A 17,746-nucleotide genomic window follows, 5' to 3' on the forward strand; every position below is an offset into this window, starting at 1 on the left:
CAGTCAAAATTTGGCCATTTTAATAATAAAAACATTATTAATAACAACACAATCCTTTGACAGCTTCACAATTTTTCTAGCCTCTCATAAAATAAGTACATTTGAAAAATTATAAATAACAACAGTTGTATTTAAATAAATTCTAATTAATGGATTTAATCGATGGAAAAATGATAGATTATTTTCACTATTTATGATGTCATAGCAGTCAAAATATGATATATAAATATATGGGTCAGTGAGGGGTGGGTCTTAGCTTTTATTAAACTGCTTTCTGGAATACTTCATTCTGATTGATAATAAGAATATAGGTTCATCCTGGTACTTCAAGTCATCTGAACCACTCTATGTTCAGACCCATCATTTCTTGACTGTTTAGTGCTGTCTTCTGACTAGATAATATTAATAATAATATAATATTAATATATATAATATTAATATATAAGGTTAGTTTGCTCCATCAGCTCCATTCAGCCATTTTTTTTTGTTTTTAGTTTCTGGCAGCTTTGCCTTTAATTAAAGAATCAATAAACTGTTATAGCTCAGAACAATGATTTGTGTCTAATGTTACATTATGTGGCAAATAGCTGTGTAAATAGAACCCTACAATCTTAATAGGCCTCAGATTGGTGTTGGGCTGCCGATAATCCTGTCAAACTTTATTCTCCCAAAACAACCGACTGGATGTACTTTACCCCTTACATATAATATATTTCCAATAGAGTAATCTGGTCATTTCAATAATTAAGAACAGTTTGTTTATTTCTTTATTATTTATTTCTTTAATATTTATTATTTTATTTTGTGCTTTCCTTGTGAAGTTCTCGTAGGAGCAGAGTAATCTTTTCATGTCTTGAAAATTATTGACCACAATCTCATAAAAGCAGAAAGCAAAAGAAACTTTATACTTTTTGTGGTATCCTCAGATTTTTATACTCATTCTTTTTGAACATTCACCTCATAGGTGCACTGTTGTATGCAGACCATACCCACAGACATAACAACTGGGCTGCATGCAGAAACTGTGCGCAAAAGTCCACAGACATTTCTGACTGCAAAAAACTCCATTACAAGGACAGTATATAGATGATCACAGAATGCAGATGTCCGAAGTGTATATTTTTTGTGCCTTTACTGTTCTTTTACAGTTACTTTTTTTTCAAGGGTTGGGTGGAGGTAACTGTGGCTCATGTCCGGACTTGATAGATAAAGTCACAAATTGAACCAAAGTATCTAAGTATCAAATGATTATTTTAGTAGCTAAAATAAGCGCTTTGAGTAAACCTTTTCTTTATGGCCTCAAGATGCACACTGAATCTTGAGGCTGTGATCCTCAACATCCTTGTGTTAACTGACAAAAATTCGCTCAAATAGTGAACTGCAAATACCAAACTAGTTTTTACTTGACTACGTCTTACCAAATGACCATAGAATAAACACGCTGGCCAATTCTTTTTCTTTATGTGATGCATTTAAATCCATTTATTTGTTTGTTTGTTCTGGTAAAAAACTGATTTTACCCAATGATATTGAGTAACTTGTTTCTATATTGCTATTGTTTTTGTATTACCACAGCATCTTTAGAACCACAGTTAATTAACCAATTAATATGTCACAACAAATTAATTCAAGTATTTTTCAATAGTTTGCTTTAGAAACACTATGGTATTTACTATAAATTATAATAGTATTTTTTCCATGAGAGGGTGGCCAGGAATATTTTCAATGGTCCCCAGTTCAAAATGAAGTCTTTTGTTCAAAAGAAGTTATTTTGTTGTGCAGTTTGAAAGCGCTCACCAAAGCAAACTTTTGGGGAAGTTCGTTTGGCTCCTAAACACTTTTGAGCTATGTCTGTGGCAATCATGCAATCAATATGAGTGTGTTCTGAAATTTTGCAGTGATTTCATCCCCCTGATTCTTTCTCATTCCACTATGGGTTAGAAAGGAGAACAGCATCCAAAACAATTAGCCACATGAATACACTAGAGCAAGGGTCCCCCAACTTTTTTCTATAAAGGGCCAAAAACCAAACTTAATTAAGGGCCGTGGGTTGAAGTTTAATATACCAAACCATATTACCATAAATTTGCCATATGTAATGTCCTAATTTATTTGGTAGTATTTAAAAAAATAAGTAGAAATCATTGCTTTAAAGTAAATAAATCAAAGTAAATTAATCAATGATTAATTGATTGCGCTGGGCTGCCAATGAGCCTGCCAGGCTTTATTCTGGCAACCAACTGACTGGATGTTCTTTATCCCTTACATATAATATATTTCCAATAGAGTAATCTGCTCGTTAATTAAATAAAATTAAAGCATATTAATAATACAGTATAATTTCAAACATTTTATAATGAATTATAACAGTAAAAACATGAACAATCCCATTTATAACACAATGGAGATCAATGCTGAATACACCAGTCGAGCTGCTTCTGCATTTGCCTTGATTTGCTTACTGATGTCTTGTGCACTGTCCTCTATCTGTCAAGTGGCAGTATTTACGTTTTATAAGTCTGATTCCTTTACAGCTTTACAGCATTTAATTTCCCTTTTTTTTTTTTTTTTTTTTTGTAGCTCTTTAATTATACAAATAAACAAAATGTTGTGTTAAATTGGAAATGACGATCTCTATCAAAGGCATTCACTCCAAACAACACCCTATCATTTTTCTCTTTTCAGATAGGATCGCGGCCAAACCATAGGTTATGATGGGCCAACTTTGGACACCAACTTTGGAAACCTCTGCACTAGAGAGTTGAGTAGCAGGTACAGAAGTATCCGCACCTACACTGTAAAACCCAATAAGTTAAGGTAACTTAAACCATTTGAGAAAACTGATTGCAAAAACCTAATCCATTTAGGTTAAAGTAATGAGGTATTTAATTAACTCATTACCTCCAACATTGAGTTCAAAACTCTCAGTATGTTTACTTTCAGTAACTTTGAGTTAACTACATTCATTTCATTTGATGAAGTTGACTGTTAGGTTTTACAGTGTGTACAATCACTCATGGAGAGATTTTTAAAGGCACAGAAGGGGTCACACACCATACTGTAGTTATGCCCACCTCATCACGACACATCTTTTCTATGAGTTTTGATGACTTTTCTATTCAGTGTCTGTCAGCGCCTAATAGTATACAGTGTAAAGATGTTACACACCACCGTGACACTTACTATACACTCAAAAAAATAGCTCATTAGGTTAACTCAATTTAATTGTGTGCAGGTTTTCCATCCAATAAGTATTCGTAGCCCAAATCAAAAGAAAGATAATTTACATAACGAAAAGTAATTGAGTTAGTCCAACTCAATTTTATCAAATATAGCCAAGCAAATAAAAATTCATTAAATTACTATAACTGATTTACATTCGTTCAACTAAATATAAATTAATTAATTGGAAATATTTATTTTTCATTTGATCCCGTTACTACACACACACACTCAAAAAATAGCTCATTAGGTTAACTCAATTTAATTGTGCGCAGGTTTTCCATCCAATAAGTATGCGTAGCACTAACCAAAAGATCATTTACATAACGAAAAGTAATTGAGTTAGTCCAACTCAATTTTATCAAATATAGCCAAGCAAATAAAAATTTATTAAATTAATATAACTGATTTACATTCGTTCAACTAAATATAAATTAATTGGAAATATTTATTTTTCATTTGATCCCCTGTTACTACACACACACGCCAAACAGATTGTATCTTTTTTTATTATTGAAAAAACTTTTAGAAACACTTTAACAGATCTTGCATCTGGTGTGAAGTAAATGTATCCCATGTTTTCCAAAAGAATCAAACACATTAAGGGAGTAGAGGCACCAGCAAATTATGCAAAATGCAAACATTCCAATAAATCTGAATGCTAGCTTGATCAACATTCAACTTAATTATAACATGGATTAAAGGTACAATATATATATATATATATATATATATATATATATATATATATATATATATATATATATATATATATATATATATATATATATATATAAAATACGTTGAACAATAGAGGCTGAAACTAGTGCTTGTTTTACTTGACAAATTTGAATTGTAACAGACAGTTTTTAGTATCTGTCAGACCTTAAAACCAGAAGATATAAAACCAGTCTATTATGTTAATGATGCACAAATAAATAAATAAAATTATACCTAAAACAGAGCACATTTAATAAAATGTGAAGCAGCAAACTTTGTGACGTTTCTTAAAAGGGCATAACCTGAGAACAATAATATGAAAAATGACTTCGAGAGGTACAGCATTTTTAATCTGTGTAGTACAAATGGTCAATTCAAACAAAAACACAGTTAAAAAAAAAGGCTGTGGGGACCAAATTTGGACTATAGGAAGGTGAAAACAGACCAAGACAGTTTGATTATAACAAGGAGACCCATTGTCACCAAAACTAGAACAATTTCTGAACATGTGACTTGGTCTGGCCAGTCATAATTCAATAATCTAAACGTCAAAAATTCAGAAAAAAACAACAACAAAAAAACAAAAAACAAAGCATTAGGTCAAGTCCATTTTAACAAGTGTTGCGTCAAGTAATTACCTGACAGGTATGAGAGTAATGGAGACACTTGTTGACACTATACTGTACATGAATGAGCTTTGATGTGCAGATGTTGGCATCCCAAAAATAATAAATAAATAAATAAAAAAGTTGCATTGGGAAATCCAAACTTAAAACCTCATCAACCATTAGTTTGTAAGGGGTATCAATTATCACACCAAGTCACTCCATCACCCTGGCTACATAGAAAACATTTATCATAAAAACATTATTTTGCATTTGTATGTCCAATTTTTTTTTTTTTTTTACTTGTCCACATGCCTACTTTTTGTAGCTTAGCCACAATGTAAAATGTCACATGGAAAACATCCATGGGTTCAGTGTTGTTGATTTAGTAGATGAAAGATGGCAGAAGATTGAAAAGACAAATGAATCCCAAATACGAAAAGCGTAAAGAAACTTTATTTATTTGTCATCTGGTGTTCACTTTAAGAAAACAATTTGATTTTCAGCTGCTGTATCTTTGGATTGAGCTTGTGTCCATCCAGATTCATTATGATTTTCTGGATGAACTCAAAGGTGTACTTGAGGTTTTCTGGAAATCTCAGATCAAGGGCATAAATGAGCCCAAAGAGCACAACAAAACCCATGATGACACTGCCAACGTTGGTCAGAACTTTAATGCCTTTGATTACAATTCCCACATCCTGTGGCTCCCCGTTGTCATAACTTCGGATTATGTAAATCCCCATGACTGTGCTTGAGATGCCCCTCTCCACATCATCAGTGCCAGAGGCCTGAAAAGACAGATCATATGCAATGATAAATAATCTGTGTGCATTTGTGAAATTTATAGAAGTCAGAACATTTGTGAATCTGTGTGCATCTATTTACACTGACAGTTATTCAGTTTCATATTTGTGTGCCATGGGAGAAATAACGGAATAAAACTAGTTAACGTTACACTGTAGAGTTTCACTGTTAGAGACTACATGAGAAACAATCAAACTTACCAAATATGCCTTAAAGAATGAATCAGGATCTTCAGACCATTAAATTGATTGATAGATAAAATACATTGACTCAAATAGTCAGACGTTAATTCAATTGAGGTAAAGTTGGTTTTATATTTGCACATTCCTTTATTTAACGTTCCCTATATTATCTACTACGCTAATTTGAATATTGGGAAATCACACGTAAATATGACTTGAAAACAACATTAGCACTATTTAATTGACAAAAAAAAATTGTCCTTTGATAGTCATTGGCTGCTAATATGATTTCACTATTTAGTGCTTGCAAATAACACCTTTCTGAAATTATAGCAAGGAAAAAGTCTGAATGTGCGAATATTTAACCAACTTTACCTCAATGTTGATTCAACATCACCCCGAAGACAAAAAATATTAAATCAACGTCGGAACATTATGATAAAAAACGTTAATGTTAACTCTGTCAGTATTATTTTCTCCTGCATGATGAGCGACTGGCTAGCCAGCTAACGTTAGCCGTCAACTTTACTGAAAACCGAAGCAAAACTTTATCACGCTTGTTGCACACCGTCGAGAATATAACATGCATTCATAGCGAGGTACTCGCTGAAAAAGAAACGAATACTCACCAAAAAATGACTTCTTGTAGTCGGGAGCCTCTTCAACTCGTCTGCAGCCACAGGTGGAAAATGGTGGACGGAGAAACGCAATGCAGGTGGCAGTGAAAATGCACGGTCTCACGCATGCGCAAAACGGGGTCAATTTATTGAACTCATTTGATTTGGATTAATAAAGATTATAGGTGAAACGACTAATAAATTTTACGTTACATTAATTAAATGTAAATTAATATTTTAAAAATAAAAATATTTAAATAATGGGAACAGTATTTATTTGTGTCACATCTAAGAAGGGCTTGAATCATTTTTTTGAGTGTAGCCACCATATTTACAATCCCATCTACTGCAGTGTGGGAGTGTTAGAGAGTTCAAAAATGGTATGCTGTCACTCAGCCTTTTCACTCAGCCTTTGTTTGGAGTATAGCGAGTCTTTAAACTTCACTTCTCTGGCCTCAAAGGGCACACTAGTGACTGACACTTAAGGCTAAAGTCTTTAGCATCCTCGTTAGCATGCATGCCTCTCATGCAGGAATTGCTGGTTAAAATCCTGCTCTGGGCTTGGGAGAGTAGTGGGTACACCTCACTCCCCTGTCTTCAACAGGGGGACTGCAAATCAATTCATGAATTCAAGAAAGTTCTGTATTCTCCCTCCATGAATTCAAAATCCATGAATCACTTTAAGCTTGTATTTTCCTTGCAAGACTGTTCTTCATAAGTCTATTTTTTGCCTTCTATTACTGTTAATTTGCTGATTGTGTTACCACCAGAGGGAGAATACAAAGAATAGTTTAAGATAGGGTGTTTAACATCAAATAAGATGAAACCGCAATATTATGAAAATGCACAGAATTGTATATTTTTTTAACTGTATATGCATTTAACAGTTAGTGTTCATTGCCGTATTTGAAAGTGATGTGAATAATTGTTTTGCTGCAAGAGAGAGGCAGTTTGCATTTCTAGTCTAGAAATTCCAGTCTAGTTTAAACAGAATAATGCATGCTGTCTGAAAACATGAAAGCAAAGGGGGAATTGAAATTAACATGAAACACAACACAAACACATGCTGAATCAAGCTACTGAAATCATCATTTCAAATAACTATGTAAATGTGAAATGTTTTAGTCACTTCATGTCTGTCATTTTGGGCTTTCTCCAGGGATAAATACCAAAAGTGAGATCACCATAGTGTCAGTTTTCTTACACATTGATATTAAATGACAATCAAACGGAATCTTCTTTTTAAACCTTTTGCTTTTCCCCTGCATAGAAAGCATATTGATGTATCCTTAAGAGTAGAGGATAGCAATCTAGAAGAGATTGCAGAGGAGAGGATAGCAATCTAGAATCTTTAGAATTTCCGTGTGAACTCAAACATTTCTGATTAAACATACAGAATTGAAATGACAAATTAAACAGAAATGAATGACTACACATATAAAGTCTGTCTAATCTGTCTATTTGACGACTAGTCTAGTTTTGGGCTATTCTTAGACGTCTATTAGATTTTCACTGACAGCCCAAGTTTAGCCTTGTATTAGCCAAGTTGTCTATGTTTAGATGTCTATTGGACCTCTATTAAACACAAAATTGTTTGCTGGGAGCAGTTTAACAACAGTATTATGTAAGATTGTGTAGACCATAAAATAAAATTATTACAACTTTTTATCTCACAATTCAGACTTGTCTTCTCACAAAGACCAGTTATAAACTTCTACACAAGTTAATAAGTTATGAGCAAGTTATAAAAGTTATGAGGTATGCAATTGTAATTAACTAAATTATATGAAAAAAATTCTGTCTAAAAAATTCTGATCTATAAATTCAGAATTGGAAGGAAGTTTAAAAATAAGTAGTTGCACTTATGTGAAAAGTCACAGTTTTGAAATATCGGTTTATCCGTTTATATCTAGTAATTCATAACTCTACATTTACAGCTCATATTTTAAGCTTATGTTTTTGACATTCTTTTTTAAAATTGAGAAGAATCTTTTTTAATATAATTTCTTAATTCTGTGGCAAGAAACAAGGGTCCATAGTTTAATTTTCCAGTTTTTCGTGTATAAAATACTAAAAAATAAGCAGCTTTGTCATTCATTCATTCATTCATTCAGTCATTTTCTTGTCGGCTTAGTCCCTTTATTAATCTGGGGTCGCCACAGCGGAATAAACCGCCAACTTATTCAACACGTATTTACGCAGCGAATGCCCTTCCAGCCGCAACCCATCTCTGGGAAAAGCTTTGTTATTATCATATGTAGCTAATATTGTCAAGAGTTCACACTTAGCTAATGATTGATAATAAAGCTTGATTGGCGTGCTGTCCCGGGAGAGAGCCCTGAGCGAGATCCTCAAGCCCTGGGCTCTCTCTCCTGTATGTACACTGTAAAAAAAATCTGTAAAATAACAGTTAAATGACTGTATATTTTAACAGATTTTTTCCGTAAACACGTATTACGGGTGTTTTTCCGTTTATATACATTTTCGAATTGCATTGTGGGAAGGGGATCGCAGCTCAGACAGCGTTTGATGGACACCGGGACATATTTCTTCCTCTGTTTTTTCCCTGGTAAGTACGATTAATAAAACATATAACAATATTTTAGTTAAAAGACTGCTTTATTACCTTTTTATCGTTATTTAAAATGATTTTTGTCTTTTATGAAGCGCCCATGGAAAGTACAGCAGTGAGTTACGTTTAAGATTGTTAATAAGATCAGACTTTATTTCATTAAGATCAAACTGAGCTATGAGTGGTTAAATGTAATTTAAACAAGCATTTACCTAATGATTTTTTACCTTTTTATACGTTTTCCTCATCAGTAAATATGGTATCTGTTCATTTACAGTTGTTTGTCCGTATTTTTCTAAACTGCCGTGCGCGGGAAGTGGCGTGACGTCCAATCACCCACTCACTCCCTCTGCACCTGACTGGATTAACGGTAAACGTCAGTTTGTCTGTAAGAGTGTAAAAGGTATGTTAATTATTTTATAGAAATATAAATGTTTTCTTTGTACAGTGCATTGAACAAGGGATAGCATTCAAAGTTTGTGTCACCGTGTAGTTTGGTTGATATACGTTACCTTTAATGAACACTAACGTTAACGTGTTTCAAACGCTCGTAACACCTGACCGTCTGTGTTTGTTTGCATATTAATGACTAATTTCATATTTTTACTGACGTTATCAAATGTTAGCTTTAGTTTGACCGACGTATTAAGGCTGTGTGACCGAGTTTCAGTGGAACAGCTTTGCTGGTTTTTAAGTAAGTTACAAGTTAGACTCGCGTGAATTGGAGGCATTTGTAACTCGGTATGAGGGGAAATACACACTCGTAAAGTTTTTATTAGTGGTGGGCCGTTATCAGCATTAACGTGCTGCGTTAACGCGAGACTTATCGCGCGATTAAAAAAAATATATATCGCCGTTAATCTATTCTCAACGTTGGGTTGGGAGCTGGGTGACTTTCATACTTTGATATTTTAGCGCGGATGTATACCTGACCGGTGAGCCGTCTGACAAACAAGTGCCCTTATGAATCAAATCAGCAGGATGCCTGACTTTAACTGCAGTTCGGCAGTTTCACTTTAACTCATGAACATTTCATTCATCCCGCGTGACAAACTGGGGTAATAGACGCAAATAAGAAGCAAGAACTGATGAGAGTGTTATGGAATTTAACAACGCTCGCCAAATGGAACGAAAAAAAAAACTTCCGCATTTCGCGACGCGTGTTTGTGTGTACAGAGATAACAGAGTGATACAGTACGTGTGTGACATTTAAACGTATTTATAGTGTTTACACTGTCATGCGTTTTCGGCCTCAAATACAACGTGTACCTTAAAGCACACAATTAAATGTTTGTTGTAGTCGAGTTGAACTGTCATTGATATTTATTTATTCACTTTTAAGAACCTCAAGGGCAGCTAATATGAAGATATAAAGATGAGTTGTTCTTCCACAGTCTTAAAATTCTTCAAACTAATTGTCAGTTCGATTCATTATAGCAAACAATACTTTCTTTACTATTAGGAGATCAGGAGTTTTATTTTAATGAAACCTTGATAATAGAGTGAACTACACATGGTGTTATCGCAAATAAAATCTTTTTATGTAGATTTTAAGTGAGTTTTATTTGCACAAATAAGGTTCACTGATATTTTGCTTTGTTGACTTTCAGGTTCTTTCATTTTGGTTATAAGTACATGTTACAGGTAAATTCTTAGATTCAATCCAAACTGAATTTGAATTAATACGGACAAATGAAATAAAATACACCTGGGATTTTAAATGTTTTCATTTTTTTATTATTCACAACGTTTGTGAAGTCTAAATGTATACTGTCTCAAACTGAATGAGTGTTATTTTTGTTGTAGGTGTGTTGGTGTAAAAATTGATGCTGACTGGTTAGTACTGCATTTTTAACCATAACAATAATGATTTATATTTAGCATTGCATCTATTGTCATTTTACCAAGAATGTGTTTGCTCTTTCAGAACTCAGGCAGTTGTGCTGGACCCTCTGTACCTTATACAGGAGATGACTGTAAACTTTCAAGTTTAAGAGGTAAAATGTTCAGGGTTTTTCTGTTTGATTTTGAGTGTTTTGTAGATATAATGTTCACTGATATATGATATAAGATTTGCTTTATGTTTATGTTGTCATTTTAGTTATAAGTACAAGGTACAGGTACATTTTCACAGCAATCTAAATTAAAATCTTAAATCTTACATTCAATCCAAACTGAATTTGAATTAATATGGACAAATGAAATAAAATACACCTGGGATTTTAAATGTTTTCATTTTTTTGTTATTTACAAAGTTTAAAGTTTAAAAGTAGACTACGTGCTGCATGTTTCAAACTGAATGAGTGTTATTTTTGTTGTAGGTGTGTTGGTGTAAAAAGTGATGCTGACTGGTCAGTACTGCATTTTTTAACCAATAAAATAAACAATGATTTATATTTAGCATTGCATCTATTATAATTTTACCAAGAATGTGTTTGCTCTTTCAGAACTCAGGCAGTTGTGCTGGACCCTCTGTACCTTATACAGGAGATGACGGTAAACTTTGAAGTTTAAGAGGTAAAATGTTCAGCGTTTTTTCTGTTTGGTTTTTAGTGTTTTGTACATATAAGGTTCACTGATATTTTGCTTTGTTGATTTCCAGGTTCTGTAATTTTGGTTATAAGTACAAGGTACAGGTACATTTTCACAGCAATCTAAATAAAAATCTTAAATCTTACATTCAATCCAAACTGAATTTGAATTAATATGGACAAATGAAATAAAATACAGCTGGGGTTTTAAATGTTTTCATTTTTTTTTATTATCCACAAAGTTTGTAAAGTATAAAAGTAGACTATGTGCTGCATGTTTCAAACTGAATGAGTGTTATTTTTGTTGTAGGTGTGTTGGTGTAAAAATTGATGCTGACTGGTCAGTACTGCATTTTTATAAATAATACAAAAAATTAAAATAAAAAATGATTAATATTTAGCATTGCATCTATTGTCATTTTACCAAGAATGTTTTTGCTCTTTCAGAACTCAGGCAGTTGTGCTGGACCATCTGTACCTAATACAGGGGATGACAGTAAACTTCCAAGTTTAAGAGGTAAAATTGTCAGGGTTTTTGTTTGATATTGATGCTTTTATTTTTATTATTTGGCAAACCAATTACTTGTACCTATATTTTTACTAAGTGTTTACATGAACACATTTTGCTTCAGTAAGTTTTGAATTTTGTTAACATGTATTCAAACTAAAAAGTACTGGGTTGATGTGGGTGTTTTGTCTGGGTTTTTAAGCTGCTACTGTAATCTGTTAAATGAACCAAGCAGTTATTTATTATTATTATTTATTTTTGCATCATTTGAAATGTTACAAGTTCTTTATTTTGGTAATGTCTGTTTAAAGTGATAAGGAAATAACTGGTCCACTGCTGAATCTATTTTCTTTTCTCTCTTAGCCACCTGATGATGAGAGAGACAATTTCAATGTGGGCATCTTGATGGTGAGCCAGGCCTTCATGCTGATTTTGTGACCGTTTAATCTATTTAGCGTCATTGTAATAACTTTATTTTTAGGATGCAAAACTGGCTAAAAATCTACTTTAAATTTCAACATTAATTGTATGATAGTGTGGTTGATTTAACATTTTATTTAATGTTGGGTTCATTGTAAAAAAATAAGATTTAATTTTGGTTGAATAAATGCTGATTTTGGGACAGTTTTGTCTATTTATTATCATAGAATTACCATTATTTCAGGGTGGAAAACTGCCTAAAAATCAGTGGTGACTTTTTAACGTTGTTTCAATGATAGTTTGATTGATGTTTTAACATTTATTCAATGTTAATTTAACGTAGGTTTGCTCTCTGGGTAAGAACTAACTTAAAAAATGCGAAAAACTTATGTATGTGCCACTTGAATTTTGTATCACATGTTATTGGCATGTTATGGAATTTAACTATGGCAAATAAGTGAGAGGAGATGGAAAGCTATGATGTCTACACGTTTTCCTGAAACATTTGCAAGGTCAATTCTTTCTTGTATAAAGATAGTGGAAAAGAAAGAAATGTAAAACAAAATGGTTTATAATTTTTTTACATTTTTTTTTCTTTCCTTTATTGTTTTTTTTTGCCTTATTTTTGTTCTTGCACTATAATTATTTCTTGTAATATTTGATTAAGTAAATATATATTTTTTAATTTCTTTTAAATTATGTAGCAGACATGTATTTGAATAATTTTACATAATAATTATAATATTTATAATATTATTAATAATATTAATAATTTAACATATAGGTGTGCATATATGTACCCATATATGTACATGTAATATAGGAAAACAGCCAATTTTATATTTGTCACATATTTCAAAAACCTAAATCAAAACCTATATTAAACCATATGTTTATATAGGTTCTTTCCATGTGGACGTGTACCAGACCCAACACACAACTCACTTTTCTTTTCTTTTTTTCAGAAGAAGAGTCCACAGTCACAATAACAAGATCATTGAGCTGTCCCCTAATTGTGGTGAGCTACATGTTTAGTCTCTTATGTGCTAAACATTATGTAGCCTAAGGAAGCAGCCCTGACTCTGGAGTTTATATGAAGGTATGTTTTTACATTTTTAAGTTTATTTCATTTTTATAAGACAAGTAAGTTGATACATGTTTGTTGTATTTACAACAGGAGCATGCTGAGTAACTATCCAGAATGTAGGTCCATAGCAGAAAAAAGTGCACCAAGCAGAAACATACCATCTAAACTCCTTCGATTCCTGTCAGACCAGAAAGACTTTCAGAATCCTTGGAAGATTTAAAGGTAATTAAGCAAACCGGTAATACTTTATAATAACTAAACACTATTGATTAATTTATTAAGCATTAGCAAAAAGTTCTGTTAAGCTTTAACTCTACATTAACAGACCTTAGTATACAGTTTATAACTACAGCTGCAAATGCTGTAATCTTGACGTATAAGCACATCTATAATGTGCTTAATGATTTTGTTTTTATATTTTGTTAATGATTAATTTTTCATTACTAAATTTAGTATAGCATTATTTACAAACCAGTAATTTAAGAATAGTTGGTGTATTTTTTTTCTAATCATTCAGAATGTGTAAGTAAATGGTTAATAAACTATTTAAACTAACATTTATATATCTTATTATTCAGGCATATAGTAATAGTTGGGCAGCACAGTGGCTCAGTGGCTAGCACTGTTGCCTCACAGCAAGAAGACCTCCGGGTGCTCCGGTTTCCCCCACAGTCCAAAGACATAAGCTATAGGGAAATTGATTAACTTAATTGGCTGTTATGTATGAGTGTGTTTGTAAATGTGTGTATGGGTGTTTCCAAGGGCGTACTCATGCTATGCACAGTTGCCTTGAAACTGGAAGCGTGCTTGTCTCCCCCGACGACCCGCACTCACATTGCATTCGAGCCTGAGCATGCTTACATCATCAATAACGCACTGTTCAGTTTAACAAGTGCTCTCAATCAGCACAGTGGAGATTTCTTTATATTGTTATATCGTTTTAGTTGTTCAATATGCAGTGACACGCAGTCAAATATTTTACCGAACAGATCAGCCACTTTTGACGCTCATAAACAATCAAAGTCAACGTGCTGCAGGTACTAGGAGGTTTGCTAAAGGTGCAGCTGTTGTGCAGTGAGGGGTTTGTGTCTTTAATCTATGACAGTTTGCAAGGGACTTTGATTTGGATAAATTAACCACTATTACTGTTCAATGAACGCAAACCCCTTACTGCACCACAGCTGCGCCTTTAGCAAACCTCCTATTCCTGCAGCACAAGGAGTTTATGATTGTTTATTAACATCAAAAGTGGCTGATCTGTTCGGCGAAATTCTTGACAGCGTGTTACTGCATCCCAAACGACTAAAACAATATAACTAAAGAATTCTCCTCCGTGCTGAGAGCACTTCCTAAACTAAACAGCGCATCATCGATGATGTAAGAGTGCTCAGGCTCGAATGCAATGTGAGTGCGGGACGTCAGGGGAGACGGGAGGGAGGACAAGAGTGCTTCGGCCTGGTTCAAGGCAACTATACATAGTGTGAGCACACACTAAGCTGAAGGAAAATACATAAATGAATAGTAATTGTTATACGTGTATATAAAGTATAAAAAATAAGTATATAAAGTATATACAATACTTATTTTAATAAGTGCTTTTGTTAACTTCATCCAGTTTTGTAGCCTAAAGTGAGGATTGTTTATGCTTTGTAAATCGCCTTATAAATCACAATTAAAGATTCAGTTATATTCTAAAAATGAAATTCATTTTATTGTATTAAATGAAAAATAAATCTTATCTAAAATAAAATTACTGTACAGTTTAAACATAGCTAAATAACACTGAAATGTTGCCTCGAAATATATCATTAAATTATTTTATTGTTGTTTTATCCAGTTTTATGTTATATTTTGGCACTCCTGCTATTCAGCAAGGTTTAACTGTCGTTTATAAGGATTTATAAATCATAAATAATCCTCACTTTAGATTAGGCCACAACTGGAAGAAATTTTGTAAATAATGCAATATTAAATATAATATTATATATATATATATATATATATATATATATATATATATATATATATATATATATATATATATATATATATATATATTTTTTTTTTTTTTTATCTATAAATAGTAATGTAAAATCAATCATTTAAGTTTGATAACACAATTATTAAACTGTAGCTGTAGCAAATTTTGCAGCTGTATTTATAACCAACTGCTAACATCTATTAATGTAGAGTTAATGCTTAACAGATAATGAATTCACTATTTGCTAATGCTTCATAAATGAATCATAGCCCGTTGTTATTATAGTGTTACCAGCATATTTTGTTTATATTACTGTTTCTCTCTTGCATTATTGTTCTGAATATTGTCAAAAGTACCTACACTTTATTTTGAAAAATCTTAAAGTGATTTCTCACCCAAAACTGAATAATTGATCATTCATAATTTACCTACTCTCTTGACATTTTAAACCTGTATGACTTTGTTTCCTCTGCAAAACACAAAATATCATATTTTAAAGAATGTTGCTCCTATTTCTCCTATTTTGTTCTGTTGAAGTATGTCAGTCAGACAGGCTTGAAATGACAAGAGTGAGACATGAAGATGATGATAAAACTTTCATTTGTGTAAACTATTGACATGCAAGGAATTACCCCAGTTGTAAGTGAAATGTCATTAGTAATGTTTTTTTTTTTTACAGCCATTGAAGTATCAGTATTGGAGCGGAAGAAGACCCAGTTGTATCGTCTGTTTCCTGCCATCTTGCAGTTAACCTGGTTTCTTAATGTAAAGTACTTGTAATTTGCCCACTTGTCCTCAATTATCTTAAAGCTAACATTTAAAACTAATTTGCTTTGAGATTATTTGCCAAGACTTCTCACTGTGTGATTCACATGTCAATATGTATTTATTGTGTGTATAACTAGCTATTTGGAATTCAAATGATTTGTATTCATTAAAGAATCTGTTTTAATTGCAAAGTTGTTTTTGTACTAATCATTGTAAGTTCACAGTTAACAAACTATTTACTGCTTCTCTATACATACAGTATGGAATACATGTTTTGTTTTACTATGGTAAACCATTAGTAGTGTATTTCCCATATGTATAGGTTTATCCTTACCAACTGCTATTTATATGCTGCTTGAAGAGCATTAAATTAGTAAAATAATAATTTTTTTACAGTAGGTATCCCATTAAAACAAAGAATCTGTTCATTTTTTCACTGTATATATACTATTAAAAAACAAAAAAGTCCTCTTTTTACAGTAGGTATACAATTAAAACACAGAATCTGTCTGTTTTTTTACAGTAGGTATACAATTAAAACACAGAATCTGTCTGTTTTTTTACAGTAGGTATACTATTAAAACACAGAATCTGTCTGTTTTTTTACAGTAGGTATACTATTAAAACACAGAATCTGTCTGTTTTTTTACAGTAGGTATACTATTAAAACACAGAATCTGTCTGTTTTTTTACAGTAGGTATACTATTAAAACACAAAATAGTTCCGCTTTTTTACTGTTGGTATACCCTTAAAAACACAGAAAATAACCGTTTTTTTATATAGAAAACCCTTAAATTACTATAAAATGGTTTGTTATTTTACAGTAGTTTAACCGTCAAAAAACGGATATTTTTTAGTTTTTTTAATGTGGACACACTGTCAATTAACAGAAGTTTTCCGTTTTTAATTTACGGTAAAATATTTGTGTAATGAGCTGCCAGTACATTTTACCGTTTTTTTACGGAATTTTTTTTTAGAGTGTAGGGCGTGAGGGGAGTTTGAGCTCATAGATCTCAATGAACTCCCCCAACTTATTTCTGGTTAATGACAGATCTCTAAGAAGAGATGTACACTTGCTAAGAGCTCGGCTATCAATTTGGTATGTTCAATTTACTTGCGTTGCATATTTTTGTACTGTGGGAGGATGTGAGCACAGGGAGATCAAGCAAACTCCACAAAGAAATGTCAACTGGTTTAGTAGGGACTTTAACAAGAGACATGCCGTTTTGCTTATCTGGAAAGGAGCAGGAATAGGGGAGGGTAAGGGGGGGGATTCTTCAAGACGTAGATACTGAGATAAGAAAACTCTGATTATTTATAGTGAGTTAAGAATCATCTGATTGGTGAATTAATCGTGAGCTGATGCAGAACCAGCTGGGAACAATTATAAGTATATGATACTCTCAAAATATATCAACAGTAATTTTACCTCATATTTGTGCTTTAAATAGTTAATTGGATGAGTTTAAAAGAAGAACCCCTTTTGTAGAACATGAAACAAATCTGAAGTGACGTTGCATATCTTTCATGTCTGTCAACAAAGTATTATCAATGATATGGTGAAGATTAAATAAGTGCCAATCCATGAGCATAAATCTATTTAACTGCATCTAAGCAAACAACTTTAAAACAAACACACACACGCACACACATAACTTTGACACAAATAGATACTGACAGTCAGATGGAGTCAGATTGCAGCAAAATGCTGTTAAATTTGGTACA

At 32.5% G+C, this 17,746-nt stretch overlaps 2 long non-coding RNA genes across 24 annotated transcripts; one reads left to right on the top strand and one right to left on the bottom strand.

Moving 5' to 3' along the window:
• Positions 1–4,992: 4,992 nt before the first annotated feature.
• Positions 4,993–6,227, bottom strand: LOC107988034 (uncharacterized). Its single transcript, NR_137286.1, is given in 2 exon segments — positions 4,993–5,338; positions 6,166–6,227. It is a non-coding gene; the product is annotated as an uncharacterized LOC107988034 (long non-coding RNA).
• A 2,417-nt stretch (positions 6,228–8,644) lies between these two features.
• LOC147845607 (uncharacterized) lies at positions 8,645–16,211 on the top strand. 23 transcript variants are annotated; one of them, XR_015480693.1, is made up of 15 exons: positions 8,645–8,722; positions 8,821–8,840; positions 9,003–9,128; positions 10,336–10,369; positions 10,532–10,561; positions 10,653–10,722; positions 11,047–11,076; positions 11,173–11,242; positions 11,328–11,361; positions 11,567–11,596; positions 11,704–11,773; positions 12,128–12,172; positions 13,150–13,283; positions 13,362–13,493; positions 15,932–16,211. It is a non-coding gene; the product is annotated as an uncharacterized LOC147845607 (long non-coding RNA). The 23 variants fall into 23 exon arrangements; XR_015480698.1 differs by having other exon boundaries at positions 13,153–13,283; XR_015480689.1 differs by having other exon boundaries at positions 11,328–11,355.
• The last annotated feature ends 1,535 nt before the right edge of the window (positions 16,212–17,746 follow it).

The sequence above is a fragment of the Danio rerio genome, chromosome 3, assembly GCF_052040795.2.
Source record: "Danio rerio strain M-AB ecotype USA chromosome 3, GRCz13ab, whole genome shotgun sequence".
NCBI classification, from domain to species: Eukaryota; Metazoa; Chordata; class Actinopteri; order Cypriniformes; family Danionidae; genus Danio; species Danio rerio.